General features: G+C 33.5%; 1 protein-coding gene across 3 annotated transcripts in view; it reads left to right on the forward strand.

The window, feature by feature from the left end:
* Positions 1 to 301: 301 nt before the first annotated feature.
* The window catches only part of LOC115440121 (serine-enriched protein), a 37,793-nt gene continuing 22,075 nt past the window's right edge, over positions 302 to 16,019 (forward strand). For all 3 annotated transcript variants that reach the window (XM_037438698.1, XM_037438695.1, XM_037438697.1), the window contains exon 1: positions 302 to 536. The gene's annotated coding sequence lies outside the window, so the exon portion shown is untranslated. The remainder of the gene's footprint in view (positions 537 to 16,019) is intronic.

Here is a 16,019-nt window from a genome sequence, read left to right on the forward strand (position 1 = left end):
GCGATGCTTCGGCTACTAAAAACAATTGACAATCATTACCATTTTCGAAAACAATAGCTAAAATGTGAGCAACAGTTTGTAAAACATTACATCATCTATTATAAAGATGACATTCAAAAATTTCAGTCGCCTTGGCCGTGATAATTTTCAAATGAAATAAGCTTTCACTAGATTCATTCATAGCTTTTCACCTTCGTCCATTGAGGATCGACCTTCCTCTTGCCCGTTGTCATATTGATAGCAAGCACGCGCATGCGCGATTATATCCACGCATGCGCACAACAAACGCTGTTGTGTACGTTGCCTCATGTAGCAAAATCTGTCAAGCTTCAATAATAATTCTATCCTTTATTATGACTATTTAATTGATTAAAATCATATTCGTAGTTTAATTTGTGTTCAGTAGTGTTACTTTGTGTACCTTTAGTATGTTGTGTAACGTGTTTGAATTATAGTGGTTAATACATCAATACGATTAATTAGTATAGATCAATTAAAAGGACAGTTTTGTGAAGGAAAAGGTGATACATCAACAGGTAGGTCTACTTCAGTCTAGTTTGACAGCGAATGTAAAGATATGAGAATGGCGGTGGGCGTATACTCCGGACAATGCGTGGGTGTAACATCTGGCTCATTGTACTCTAAGCGATGGTAAATAGTTCCACCATTGACTCCCAATGGAAACGATGACGCCTCTTCCTCAAACATATCCGTTCCCAATATCACAGTTTCTATATTATCTTTTATGTGTATATTAATAAAATATAATAGCTTCCATATTTTTGAGTATTTTAATATTTATTAAGTGTTTTTCAAAATCGTTAAATCAAAGTGGAATTGTAGTAATTATGCGAAAATTTACGCTACACCGTCCTTCCATTTTGTATTGTTCAGTTTGCGTGTAACACTGTTCTATTGAAATTCGTTTCAGTAAAACTCTACTTGGTATTAGCCAATAATTTGAATTAAAAAGAAACAATTTTACGATGAAAAATTACAATTAAACGTATAATATAAATCTTGTTAACAATAAAATCATTTTGTAACTAACAAGGCAGCAATGGCGCCAAAACCTCGAAATAAAATCAGTTTTATATTCAAATTCTCTAATATTTTAATATTTAAAATAACCACTATTATCTGCAATTCTTTGCCATTATTACCACCTTTGAGACACTTAATTACTCTTTAAATAATTAACAAACATTGCATTTGACTTTAAATTTTCACCTCGGCAGTGTATTTCGCATTCACACAAAATCAATATTGGCTATTGGGCGTGCTAAATGTTTACGGGTCACCGCTTCTGTCCTACATACTGTGGCAGGATATGAGTTAATTAAGTCTCACGTGCAAAATCCGATTTTGCTGGGAAATTCTCGACTTTTTGCTATATATTTTTAGAGTGTAATTTCGAACAGTAAGCTATTATGCAGTTGCAAGAAATTATTATATGCGAAAGCATGTATCTTTTAATGCATCAATAGAGCAATATATATACAAAAGTTGCTAATAAAAATTATAAAAAGTGGGTCTCGTTATTGGACTTTTATATTGGAAAAAGGCTCACGCTTAAACTAATTTAATATAGGTACCTAATAACTAATTTAATTTGCACTTATTATATTATTTTTATTATTACTATTTATTGATTTAGGTATACATTTCAAAATTGGGTAAAAAACTGGCAAACGTTTCGTTCTTTTGCTATGTCTACAACGGCTTCAAAAAAATTAAAAACAATTTTTTTGCTGGTTTTGACTTTATTTGTCTTCAACAATATTTGTAAATAGTATAAAATATTCTTATTATTCATAGAAATTATTCTACGTAATCAAATTATACCTAAAAACAGTCTTGTCCCTAATCCCTAATTATCATCATTGTACAGACATAAAAGTCTTTCAATACACTATAAAAATACAGATAAATGCTAGCATAAAATATGCATTGTTTTTAGAGATCATAGACACTATTTTGAAACTATAATATACTTAAAGCAAATGGATACGAAATAATATTTACAATAAAATATAAAACGTATAAAACTTGTCCTTGAATTTTACTTACAAATAATTAACTGAAACTTAATGAAATATCTCTTAATAAAATGCATTAAAGTCTATTCTTTACTAAATTCATAACAAAAGAAAAATCTTAACCAACAGCGCACTTAAAAGTAGGTCTCACGGAAAAACCAAAATAAGATGTAAGTGAGAAACCACTTAAGTAACAAGTTGCACCACTTAAGACGACTTTGCATTTATGTCGAATGGGACTACTCTAGCATTCTTTTAACGCGACAGTCCATTTTCTTCGTATACCGAGGTATTTTTCAAGCATTTCAGTAGATTTGTGGGTAATGTAACGTGGAAAAAGAAGAAGGGTATACAATTTGGGTCTGTTTACTGGTGACAGGTTCGCCCCTGATATGAATAATAGAATAATAATATCAGCCCTGTATTATATACCCACTGCTGAGAGCTTCTTCTACTACTGAGAGGTATTAGGCCTAAGTCATCGATACGTATGGCGTGCGTACACCACGCTGGCCTAGTGCGGATTGGTAGACTTCACACACCCTCAAAAGTCCTGTAGAGAACTTCTCAGATATAGAGGTTTCGTCACAATGTTTTCCTTCATCGTTAAAGCATGCGGTAAATCACAAAGAACACACATCATTTTAAAAAGTCAGACATGTGTGACATATCCATATGTTGGACTATAAACATGCGGACATTTGTCTCAGCCGTCCGTTACACACCCAACCAGTCTATCGTCCTTATATTAGTAGCATTTAATTTTATCCGTGGTGCTTTATAACTAGCTTAGCTAGTTGTAAACGTCCCTATCCTTGAGGTTAAATCGCCTCCTTACATCATGATTTTGTCACCCGCATTGCTCTGGAGGGAACTGGACAATTAATATTTCCAACTCCTCCCTATCTTCCTATTTGATTAATTTCGTTACGGGATAATGACATATTAGTTTTTCCCTGAGACTCGCCGAGCTTCACTGCTCGGTGTCATAAAATGCGTGCCACTGCTGATCCTGGCTTACAGGAGTTGTAGTGGTGGGTGTGAGGGCGGGAAAGTCTTATATTAGTAGCAGTTAAACACCTCAGATAGCTGATAATTACTGGTTATAATGAGACTTAAGATCTTATGTATCAGGGTGACAAGCGCAGTAGAGTGCCCGGTAATATTTTTTTATCCGAGCACGGCACAATTGGGCTTACTGCACCTGATGGTAAGTGGAGTGTGGTCCAATAGAATGTGGACTGACGAGAGGTGATTAACCCTCGGCAGTCGACACAATTATGCCGGCCTGTTTGAACCGCATATACACAAGTTGATCCCGGAACGCGACACACTTACGTGGGCCACTACGGCGGGTTTTAACACCTTGTGTACGGTACGCTATCCGGGCAGATATAAAATATATCCTACGAACAGCAAATACTTTGTTATTCAAAGTTCTGTGTGGTGTTGCTACTGTTTATGGTCATATCGCTTACCAAGAGACTAGCGTTACGCTCGTCTCTTCATTCAACTGGAATAAATAAAACTCAAAAATTGGGTGTTACACCTGTGCCTTCCTCTGAAATGGGAAAAGGCGTGATGCGACCTATGTACGTAGCTATATATATTGACTTTGTATTTTTAAAACGAAATAATGAGAGCGTACCTCGATTGGTGGTAAGAGACAGCCGCCGGTAAATAAGAGCAATAAAAGACTGAGCATAAAATTGCAAAGGTCTGCATGACACGCAAAAGCTCTCGTTATCCTGAGACATCAGAATATTATCTTCAGTTACTAGTTGGCATTTATACGATTGTGTCACCGCACGAAGAAAAAACACAATATAACACAACGTCTACTTTTTTTTTTTAAATAAAAAAGAATACATAGACAGCGTCTTTTTAAAAAAAAAAAATAGAAATCGCTGTCTATGTATTGATAGTTCTATCTCACAGAAAGCCTATATGAAGTGGTTTTGATATTGCGTGGACAAAAAATGGCTTTCTTTCCTAACTTTTATTTTTACTACCCTCATTGATATATTGATCAATGATTTGGGAAGATTTTTATGTTCAGTTTCCCTTATTCTTATTACTATAAGACTCTGTCTTGGTTTGCCTTGCATACTTTGATTGATGACAAATATTAAAATAGGCTATAACTTTTCAACCTTACTGCTTATAAATTCTTATGAAAATTGGTTTTAAGTACGGAATCATAAGGGTAAATATAATTAACTAGTTTTTGCCAGCAGCTCCGATCGCATGAAGACAGTTTTCCGGGAGTAATGTAGTTTCCTTTTAGTGAAAAGAAAATCAAAATCCGTTTAGTAGTTCTTGAGATTAGCGCATTCAAACAAACAAAGTCTTCTACTTTATATAGTATATATCAATATTGATTTGAAGTTTATTCACCATGTCTTTATTAATCCTTCGCCTATACACAACTTAACTATTTTTAGCAAATATCTTTCCCATGGGAAACATCGATGCTCGAGTAATTAAAACGATATGTCGATATTACGCAAATAATCGAGTTATAAGCGGAGCTTTCCCGATGGAATACTTTATTAGTATACAACGTGCTACCTGTTCAATTAACGATACGGAAAATTGTATTAATTTATAAATGGATTTTCAATGAATTAATTCAATCGAATCATTGAAGGAAACGGTTTTTTATTTTCTATAGATTTTTATCTTTATATCAGATATAAATAGGTGAGATCTGTTTAAGTTATACGTTTGGTGCTAATTACTATGGCAAATGGACATTAAAGGAGTAAGTCAGCGGTGTAAGTATAAGCTTTATCTATAACATTAATAATTATTGGAAGTATTATAGACAATTAAGAAAAGATGAAAATTAACCAATGGCATCTTTTTAAAAATGTAATTATTTACAATGGTAAAAAATTTATCGGATAAAAAGTGTCCAATGTGTTAATACACGACACGGTCTATTTACGTGCTCCAGTCATTTAAATCCGTTCAGCAATTTTTTTGTTTAATATTAAGAAACATCGAAACATTGTCGCAAGCTTTCGCATACATATTAACAAGATTACTTTATCAAACAAAAATAAAAAGTGGATTGGCATGGTCATACCTTTCAATATATCCTACATCACCAAACCGAGGTATATTTATTTATGTATATTACATCTAAATTATAGTAAGTTTTGTTGCGCGTTCAAAGAGCTGATTAAATATGGAACCTTATAAATCCATGTACTACATGATTCGCTTTGTTTTTTGTTTGTCAATATTGCTAGCATGTGTCCCTTAAAAACCAATAAATATAAAGCAATTTCAATGGCCAAGAGATTTCACACTGCAGATTAGTTGTTAATCGAATGTCAAGCACAGCGTGCCGCGTCCGTTGTTAAAATACGTCACAAGAAAAAAGCTGATCCGTGTTATACTGGGTTATTAGAAAATAGTAAATAATGATGGTTTTATAGATAGTATTAGAAATTGATTTTCTATACTTGATAATTAATTAGTTTTAGAATGATTTTAGATCTGTAATTTTAAAGATAGTTTTTAATGTCATAAATAAATAACACGCAGTAATCAATCAGCCTCTCGTCATCCACTGCTGAACATGGATGAAACATTAATGTAGAATAAAAAAATAATATGTCACTCGAACGAAAAAGCAGTTATTAACAGCCCATTATTTAATATTAAATCCCTCGAAACATCATTGAATTATTTAATATTTATATACCATGTTATTGAACGATCGTCTGTTGTCCTAATATTAATTTGCTTCTTCATAGAAAAAAAACAATATACAAAGCGATAGTAAATTATTGAACGAGTAAAATTAAAAGAAAAATTTCATACAATTTAAAGCTCGATGAAGCGTAAACAAAAAAAATATAAAGGAAAAAAACATCCTGAATAATACAAAGGATATTTGTCTCCCAAGTTGGATACTTCAAGAGAAACATTTTGGGACTGAAGTCGTAAAGTTTTTATAGGTCCAACGTTTTATGACAATGCATAAATGTACTGGAATTGATCTTCCCGTTCCAAAGTTCAGTGACGATGAATTTGTCTGTGTACTGATTCTCAAAGTGGTCGAGGTAGACCCCAGGGGTCCATGGAAGACTCGACGGGGGTCCACGTTAGCGTAACCAAAAAATTAGGCCACAATTCGTAAGCCACCACCACGATTTTTTTTCTGGTTTAATAGTAAAGTACTAAAATTAGGTTTGAAAGTAAAGTACTAATATATTGGCTTGACTTCACCTATCAATGTAGGCAGATCATATTTATATAGGTCGTAACAGGCATGGTAACCCCAACATAACCCCCCGTAATCATTGGGCGGTGGTTGTAATGCAATTTCTCTGCAAAAGTTTGGGAACCTCTGGTGTAAAGTATTAACTTTGATTTCATTAGAAACTAACTTCTTCAATAAGCGATTCCAATCCTAATCTACGATCTGAGCCAGAGAATAAACCAATCAAAAATAGTAATTTATAAACACGTCAAAAAACCTTTGTTCTGATCCGTCAATTTTCACTATGGATCGAAAAAGCGATTGGTATTTTTTATAGAAGATGACGTTTAGTGCTGTGAAACTGTCACGAGTATATTTTGAGTGCTATAAGACTTTTTGCTATCGAATCAACATCATAAATGTCATCGCAGTATACTAAATTCAACAGACAGTTTACTCATGACATTTATAGTGTATCTTTATGACATTTGAGTACATTCGTCGGTTACCGGAATGCGACCTACAGACCACCTACTTTTATTTCTCAGCTCTGCCCACGTAAAAATGTTTAGTCGGAAGTGTAGAATTCCAGAAAACATGGAAATAATATTCTGAGTTTGTACTTCGGAATCCATTTATTTACAAACTGACATTTCTTTGAAACAAAACATTATATTAAGAAAAACGTACCAGCCAGTACACTACACTCCTCCATACTAAATTAACAAAACACTCAACTCTACAACTTAAAATGATAATACCTCACATTCTATAATCAGGAACGTTTGTTAATCTACACTGCCTAATAGGGCGTTGCCTGGGACGTGGAGTCGTTGGCTCATACGGTAAGGCGTCCTGAAATTCAGGTGATACCGGGGTGGCACTACCCTGAAGTTCCACTAACGGAGACCGCGTCGCGATCGGTCTACTGACCGGAGTATGAATTGCGGAATCGCACACTCTCTGCCCCTGCACCGATGATAAAGTGGCTGGCTCTGAACCTAGTGCTGACCTTAATCCTGCATTATTTACAAACTGACATTTCTTTGAAACAAAACATTATATTAAGAAAAACGTACCAGCAAGTACACTACAGGAAGTGCCGCAAAAGTCGACCTATTTTAAAATAGAAATGTTAAAAATCACTGATAAAAAATAATATTAATGTCAACTCTTGCTCTATTGGGTCAGGGAGTCCCATTCCGTTTACTGGGGTATATCCGTATTTTTGTAATCACGGGCGTTCTAATCGAAGGAAAGTTTTGATGGCCGTATAAGTAAGTAGGGAGTCTTTTGACTATCGTACATGTATGTCTATCGAAGCTGTTCTTAGAAAAGAAGGTCCGTTGTTGCAAAAAGACGGATTCGCCCCTATAGAGAGAATAGGGTCCGCTGACCTTAAAAGAACATAAAAATATCAACCCTGTATTATATACTGTCCTATTGCTGGGCGTGGGTTTCCTCTGGTACTGAAAGGGATTAGGCATTATTCTACCATGCTGACCTAGTGCGGATTGGTAGACTTCACACACCCACGAAATTCCTATAGAGGACTTAGGTATGCACGTTTCTTCACGATGTTTTCCTTTACCATGAAAGCAAGCGATAATTCACAAAGAAAGAAGAACATAGCGATAGACATTTTGAAACAAGCCGGGTAAACACACTTCAATTTATATTATCAGTATCCCTTTCCTGTGAAACAATTATGTAATAAATTTCATAATTGTTTCATAGGAAAGGGTTTTAATCTATTATAATAATCCACTTGTACGAGGTTCGAGCGCAATTAATATATTGAAGGTAAAATCTTATTGAAGGTACTATGAAGTTAATACCCTGCTTAATTAATTTTGAAAATTCATGTACTCTTGAGATATATTATCTTTTAATAATATAGTCTTAGCCAAGTATCAAACTCGTATAAATACGCGGGACTACGGTAGGGGGAGCCAAGAGACAAACTAGTTAATACAATAAAATACATTATTATACAAACTAGCGTTTACAGTCAGCAATAAAATTTAATGAACAAAATCAAAGCTCAAAGTGCTAAACAGGTTAAGCATCAAAGAGCATTTTTATCTGAAAACAGGCTAGCAACTGAAGCTGCAGATAGAAATAAGTTACAAAATATAATCCAGTAAATACGAAAAAATACACATCACGCATTTATCCCCCAAGGGGTATACAGAGGCGTAACCAGGGCAGCCACTTTTCGCAAAGTATGTTCCGTCCCGTGATGTGATGGGGCCTTTTGCCATATCGGGCACAAAATTTAGACTCCGGGATGTCACTGAGCAGAATAACAGTAAATACGAAATAATTTCGTACTCAATTAACCTTTAAAATCAAAACTTATTTTCCATCATTCTTTTGACATTAATTTTCCAACATAGTTGTAATGAAGGCTTCAAAGGCAGGCATGCCTTTGACGCAAACTTAGTTCATACTCGCAGTAAACTCATTTAAAAAGTGTTCGGTGCAGTATCGATCGGTTTTATGAAGACTCATAGCTTGATATTTCAGGTAGTTCAAGTGTTTTGTGTACAGCGATTTATTTATACACATTTTTTATTGATTTTTAATAATAGTAATATGTTATCAATTACTCACCTAAAATCGATTCTATGAAAAAGTGTCGAACATATAATATATAGGTAGAAACGAAGATCCAAATTATCCCAAACGACAAAAATTACACGTATTTCAGACAAAGCAAAAAAAACCCTCTTATTCATAAACGTTTTTTATCTAAGGACGAAGTAAAGCTGTGATAACAAGCCTGTTTCTCAGTGCCCAACGGCACTGAGAAATAGACATAGGGCCGTTGTGATTGGTTATTATTGTTGTATTTCAATATTAGCCAATCACAACGGCCCTACGTCTACGCACTGCGAAGACTGCCATGCCGTCAGCACTGAGAAACAGACTTGTTATCACAGCCTTACTCGGTCGTTAGATAAAAAACTTCTATGAATAAGGGGGTAAGTGTTGAAATAATTCTTAAAAAAATGTAAGCGGTAGTCAAATATGTTTTTAACACCAATTCTTTTTCTATTTAATTTGACACTTGCAAAACATTTTAACCCGGCGAGCGTGTGGCGGGGTATGTCATACCCCCCATGTTAATTACTGGCGTATATTTTTTGGGCCTGACTTTCAAACTTATAGTCTCTTTGAGTAGCTGGAGTTACAGGGTTGCGGAAGGTAATAGTGGGGTGATCACAGTGTCGCGGCAACCTGCATTCGAGTTACACGCTTGCAAACTGAGTTCGGGTACGTGATACCCCGCCTCATAGCTGGTGTGACAAAAACTAAAATTGCTTTTTCTGCTATTTTAACTTATTTTCTTTGTTTAATTGTAGATTTTAATAGAAAATGGATGTTGAAAATAGAAAAAACAACTTCGGTCTAGGATAGAAGATGTACTTACTAGAACAGGGTTTCGCAAACTTTTATTTAGGGCGGACCACTAATGTCACCGTATGCGACCTTTTTGCGACCAAAGTCGTAATGTTTGGGTTGATGTTGTTCAGTTGGATTCTTAAATTTGTTTTTACTAGCAGTTTACTTCTGTATTTATTTTTTAGATATACAAGAGTGCAAAAGCGTGCACTTTATAGTTTTTCTTTTAACTTTTATTTTACTTGCGGATCCCCTGAGAGGGGCCCACGGGCCCCAGGGGTCCTATGTTTCGTGAAAATCAGGGCAAAGACACTAAATGGACCGATTTCATCCGTAACTTAGGCTTGGCTTTAGTTTACGAACACCTGAAGATGTGAAATGACAAAAATATATATTCCGATTTATATACGTCAGAGAATTTCTTCCCAGATCAACGAATCACTTTCATCGACTCAAAATGTTCCTGGTCATTTTATTAGATGTAGAGATTACCCCAACAAAAATAATCATAAGACAAAATACTCATGAACAAGCTGAGGAAAGGCTATTAGTGTGGAGCATGCAATGTTTTTGCAAAAACTGCACAGATTTTATGTCCAGTTCCTAAGATGTTCTTAAATTTGTTTTGTGATTTTTTTAGTTTATAAAGAAAATTATTTCATATTCTATCATACGATTAAGTTTTTTTTTATCATAAAACTGGTTTTACTTTAGTTCCTTTTAGTTTTTAAGAGACTGAAAGTGTTTGTTTGAAATTCAAAGTGACTTATTTCCATCGAGGTAAAAAATAAAATTGTTAAAATGGCGCGATTGTTTTATTTCCAATGCGTTATGATGGTATTGTCTTATTATACCAAAAAATAAATAGTACAATACTTCTTCAGAAACAAGTTTTATAGCCAATTTTTTTAAGGGGTATGTCATACCCTGCCTCATACTTCTTGTTACATTTTTTCACCACATGCTCGCCGGGTTAAGCGATCGAATAATGGAAAATAATAGTATAACATGACGTATGATAGTAAATAAAACAACTACGAAATTTATTTTTACTACATTAGAGATGAGAATCGCATTTATTAATAGATTTAAATTAAAGATAATGTGTTCTTTATTAAAAAAAACAAAAGTGAGAATGATACTGTTATATTATCTCGTCGTAATTATTTTTTCTGTCTGATTCTGCCCTGTGAGCGTGAATATGAAAATAATAATTTAAACTCAATATATCGATTTCAATATATCGTCGCTTATAACTTGCACCACGCGAGCTTTCAGCGTTAAGTCTCGCCTCGGTTTCTCCTCTATTTCCTATTTTATGTCAGTCGTCATTCGAAATTCGCCGAGAGTAGACGTGATTTCCCGATTTTGACAATTATTGTGCAATAGTAAAAATTTTGTCAAGATGGATATTACGATTACGAGGCATTATAGTTTGGATGAAGTGAGTAATTTGTTTTTAATATTTAATTATTTTTTTTTTATAATAGAGGATTTTTTCAATAATAATTATAACATAATGACTAGTGATATATTATATTGTTATGGCATATTAAAAACAATTAATATTAAATTTTTAATATACCTACGTTTTAAAAAATACAACGACAAAATATTTTGTCGCTTGAAATAAAATTGCTTTTTTATTATGATTCTAAATTTGAATTAAACTACACCTATTATTTTGTCTTATACGAAATAGATTTCTGTTTTTTTTTTTTGTTGGATAAAGTTCTGTTCATTAAATTATAGTTAAGAAATATGGTCATAGTTTTATAGTTGAAAAAATATAAGTGCCATTATTTTATGATTGTTTTTTCCTGAAGGTATTTTGTATACTAAGCATTTAATACTTTTATGCGATTTATATCATTATTACGCGGTCGTATTGTACATTTTATTACTTAGTATTTTGAAAAAATATGTATAAATATGTGGCCATAAAGAGTAAGTATAACCTTTCGCGATGATTTCTTTTAATAAAAAAAGGAACACTAGAGACTCTTCTTGGGCTATGTGTCGCCCTCACAGAGTTGAGTAATAGAATTAAAGTACTTAGGAAGTGAAAGTAAACTAGATTTTCATTAGAATAGCTACTTATGTATTTGTAATAGAATTAAGTCAAAATATGACCATACTAAGACAAGGAACACTAGAGACTCTTCTTAGGCTATGTGTCGCCCTCACAGAGTTGAGTAATAGAATTAAAGTACTTAGGAAGTGAAAGTAAACTAGATTTTCATTAGAATAGTTACTTATGTATTTGTAATAAAATTAAGTCAAAATATGATCATAATAAAACAGCAATATAACTTAGTAAGAATTTGACATTGTTAATCATTCTAATTTCAACAATTCAAATAATATTATGCTGCCAGCTCTTGTAATATAAAGAGGCTTTGTGTTTGCCTATGCAACCTTAACATTTTTTACCCATTCTTCTCCGATGGAGTCTGTTTTTCCAACTGGATTAAATTTTGAATGAATTTTTAAAATTTAAATATCGTTTCACATTTTATAAGGTTGAAATAAATTGTTGTGTGAAATTAATACATATTATATTTGTATATGACAATTTAAGTATAATTGCGTTACATTGAGCTTTCTTATTTTTATATAGCTTCAGATCGATTTATACGTAATTTGTATGATGCCATGAATTGCCGTTCAATTGTTTTAATTTGGATCAAATATTTTTCAAAGTCGTTTCTTTAGGTAAGAATCATTGGACTCTCTTTTAATCATTCTACGATTGGTATTCATCTAAATCCAGTCAGAAAGGGAAGTTTTTAAGTAATGAGAGTCTCGAAGTCATAGATATGACTGTCGATATTTTTCCAAACAGTTGGTTAAATACATGATTTTTTTAATACTTTTAGGTCCTCTAAAAAGGTAGGTTATATATTATACAATTCGTACATTGTATATGTAAATTTGCATACATGAAATGAAATAATTTATTTGAACCTGTAAAATGTTATACATTAGTTGGATTCCGTCAATATTTACTCTAACACCAGATACGAAGCTGTTTGTTTTTAGCAAAAAAATACAACTAATGTAAATTTAGTTGCAATAAAAAATCTCGAATAAGTCTGCTACTTTTTTAAAAAGAAAACATTTAATCGTTCAAATCGAAAATTTTAAAAAATTCAGAAAAATATTCATAACTCGAAAACTATGAAAAATCACGGAACATACATGGGGGTGATTCGGATAGCCTAAGGAGTCCTCTATCTCTGAACCTCCGCTTGACACTATTTTCTGGGATACCCTGTACATCTTTATATATAGATGTATATTATAAATTTGAAGAGTTTGTTTGTTTGAACGCGATAATTTCAGTAACTACTTAACTGATTTAAAAATAAATTCACTAACAGTAAGCTATATTACTTCAGAGTGCTATTATATCCCGGGAAAATATAAATATAACGGGAAAGCTTTTTCAACGGGCGTAGTCGCAAGCAAAAGCTAGTCTTCAGATATAACCGCGACTGAACTTTATAGTGCTGTACTTATTAAAACACAGCTTTTCACTGTTTTTCAGCATTTTCATATGTTTTAATAGGTAATCTGAATGTGTGATTAAAAATACCATTCCTACGGTACAAAGTTTTAATATTAAAATAATATACTGTACTGTAATAAATTCTCATATTGCATTAAATCAAATATTTGTACTACCGAGTAAATATATTTTCATATAACGTAGCAAAGTAAAATCTGATGTAACGTTTTGCATTCTCCGAAGAGCTTTCAGAGCTTTCACATGTTGACATTATATGAAGTTACATAGCTTCCTTTGCTGCAAGTTTTTGAAGAATTTCAAACGCTGGGCGAATATGGCTCTTATGAGTCTAGTAAATTTTTACATAAAAATTTAAATGTAAAAATATTTTTTATGCCAGCGAATGAAAATAAGCATAGAAAATTCTGAAATTGTAGAAATTATTGGAATTAAATATACTATCTTTAGTCTATACATACCTAAATTATAATACAAAGTCCCCTTTTCGGTGTCTGTATGTTATCGATTTTCTCAAAATCTACTGAACGGATTTTTATGAAATTTGGCACAGAGTTAGTTTAAGACCCTGCCAAAGTTATAGGCTACTTTCTATCTCGGAAAATATAAAGCGGGAGTTTTAATGCCGGAAAAGACTTTTACGCGGGCGAAGTGGCAAGCAAAGACTAGAACATTATAAGACTTGATTCACTGTGAATGATATTTGGGTTTTTCTGCTCAGTATCAGCCCGGAGTCTGGAATTTGTGCCCGATATGGCGATAGGCTCGCCCCCTATCACATCATGGGACGGAACATATTTGGCGAAAAGTGGGTGCCCTAGTTGCGCCTCTGCATACCCCTTCGGGGATAAATGCGTGATGTTATGTATGTATGATTCACCGTGAAACAAAATTTTAATTCCTATAATGGTCTATAATTCTCGACGGCAAACCTCGCCAACTGTTGCTGGAGCCTATAGACAAATAGCGATAGTCATAGCAAATTGATCTCGTTTTTACTGGAGGAGAAATTCAACATTACGATCTTGCATACTGTCAGCTACGAAAGTAGTTGATCAAATAAATAAAATCAAATAATCGTCTTTAAGCTTTTGTGCCCTTATCAACAATCGCTTTTACTTCAGTGAAATTAATATAAAAGGGTTTACTTTATTTAAGATTAGGAAAAAACAAACTAAAAACCAAAAATAACTATTACTGACTACAGATATACTTGACATTAATTACACAAATCAACCGACTCATACGACTGTCAATGACCAACTGCTCTGCTTTGTCAAACGCTCAGTGATTTATAATAAAACATTTCACAAATACCAATAAGTTTCAATTAAATTATTATGTTCAAATTTCTTCTCTCTATTTGTTAATAAAATAATTACTGTAATTTTAACAAGACACCCTAATATGGTGTTAAAAATGGTATCGACTGAAAATAATTACATCGCTGTTATTTTATCATTAGCGCGTCCTTAGCCATTTTAACGAATTTCAACTTAATTAACATATATGAACTGAAGAAATTCTGAGGAAATTTCCTAGGGTAAACAAAGGATATATTCCTTTGAAGACGAGCCATCCCGAAGACCAATTTCACGTATTCATGACTTTGATCAAACGTTGCAAACGATCTTACACTCGGCTTGTTCGAAGCCTTTCTATAAGATCCACTACAGCATACATGGCGAAATTACGTCATAGATTTGTATTTGAAATTCGAACTACCAAGAAATCAACTAACAATGTCATATGGAATATTAATTATACTTATTATTATCGAAGTAAGCATTTTACCTTCATAACTATTTAAAGGTAGATTTTTTTTATGTATTGTGTAATTCAGTAATAATAATTTTAAATATATAATAATAATTTAGTTCACCTATGTTATGATATTTTTTTAACTATTGATAAACTATGAACCGCACGCAAATATTAGTTTATAAAACAACTAATCACAACACATATCACGAATACTTAACTACTCGACCATTGCGAATCACGTTGACTGCTAAAAATCAGGAGTTTCAGACGGAAGACCGAACCCTGGACCGTGGGAATAAAAATATTTTTTAGAAGTCCCTGATGCGACGATGTTTGGATCAAAATATAATAGGTTAGTAAGTTATAGGAAGGAAGCTCGTTATACCATACATACAAAGAGTCAGAAGAAAGCATAATAAAAACGACATAACTGGCTTCACGCGCCTTCATATATTTTCTAAGAAATCTTATTTACCATGAAATTTATTCAATGGTTGCTACGTGACAATTTGAAATTAGGCTCCGATTTTTAAGGCTTATAAAGAAACAAGCAACCTTTATGATTTATTAGCATTCTCTCCTTCACGCTCGTTCGGCCTCAAGGGAAGTTTCGAGAAGTTTTTCAAATGCCAACCGTGTAAATGTGTTATATAAAAAGATCGTTTAAGTGTTCAGATTAAATAGTAACGTTTTGAGGCAGACTTATTTTAGTCACTTAGCTCGTTTTTTTTTACTTTCATGGTTGGTGGGGGTATTAGTCCGAGGAACCAAGGCGGGTATGTTGGGATTACCAGCATGTAATGCTCGTCGGCTTACCGACTAAAACCCCGCGGTAACCTCCATCGAGGCATTACAGGCGGCTCCTGGGTACCATAAGGCATTACCTCAAATCTCTACCGGAACAACCTAGTCACATAGCTCCCTGGTCTAATCGGCAGTAACTTAGAATGTGGAACCGTTAAATTCCTGGATATGATTCCTAAAATGCGTGCTAATATTTGAACTAGGCATTCGCGGCTTCGCCCGCGTAAAAACCTTCTCCGTTACAAAAATCTCTAATCAT

This window comes from Manduca sexta, chromosome 14 (genome assembly GCF_014839805.1).
Source record: "Manduca sexta isolate Smith_Timp_Sample1 chromosome 14, JHU_Msex_v1.0, whole genome shotgun sequence".
NCBI lineage: Eukaryota > Metazoa > Arthropoda > Insecta > Lepidoptera > Sphingidae > Manduca > Manduca sexta.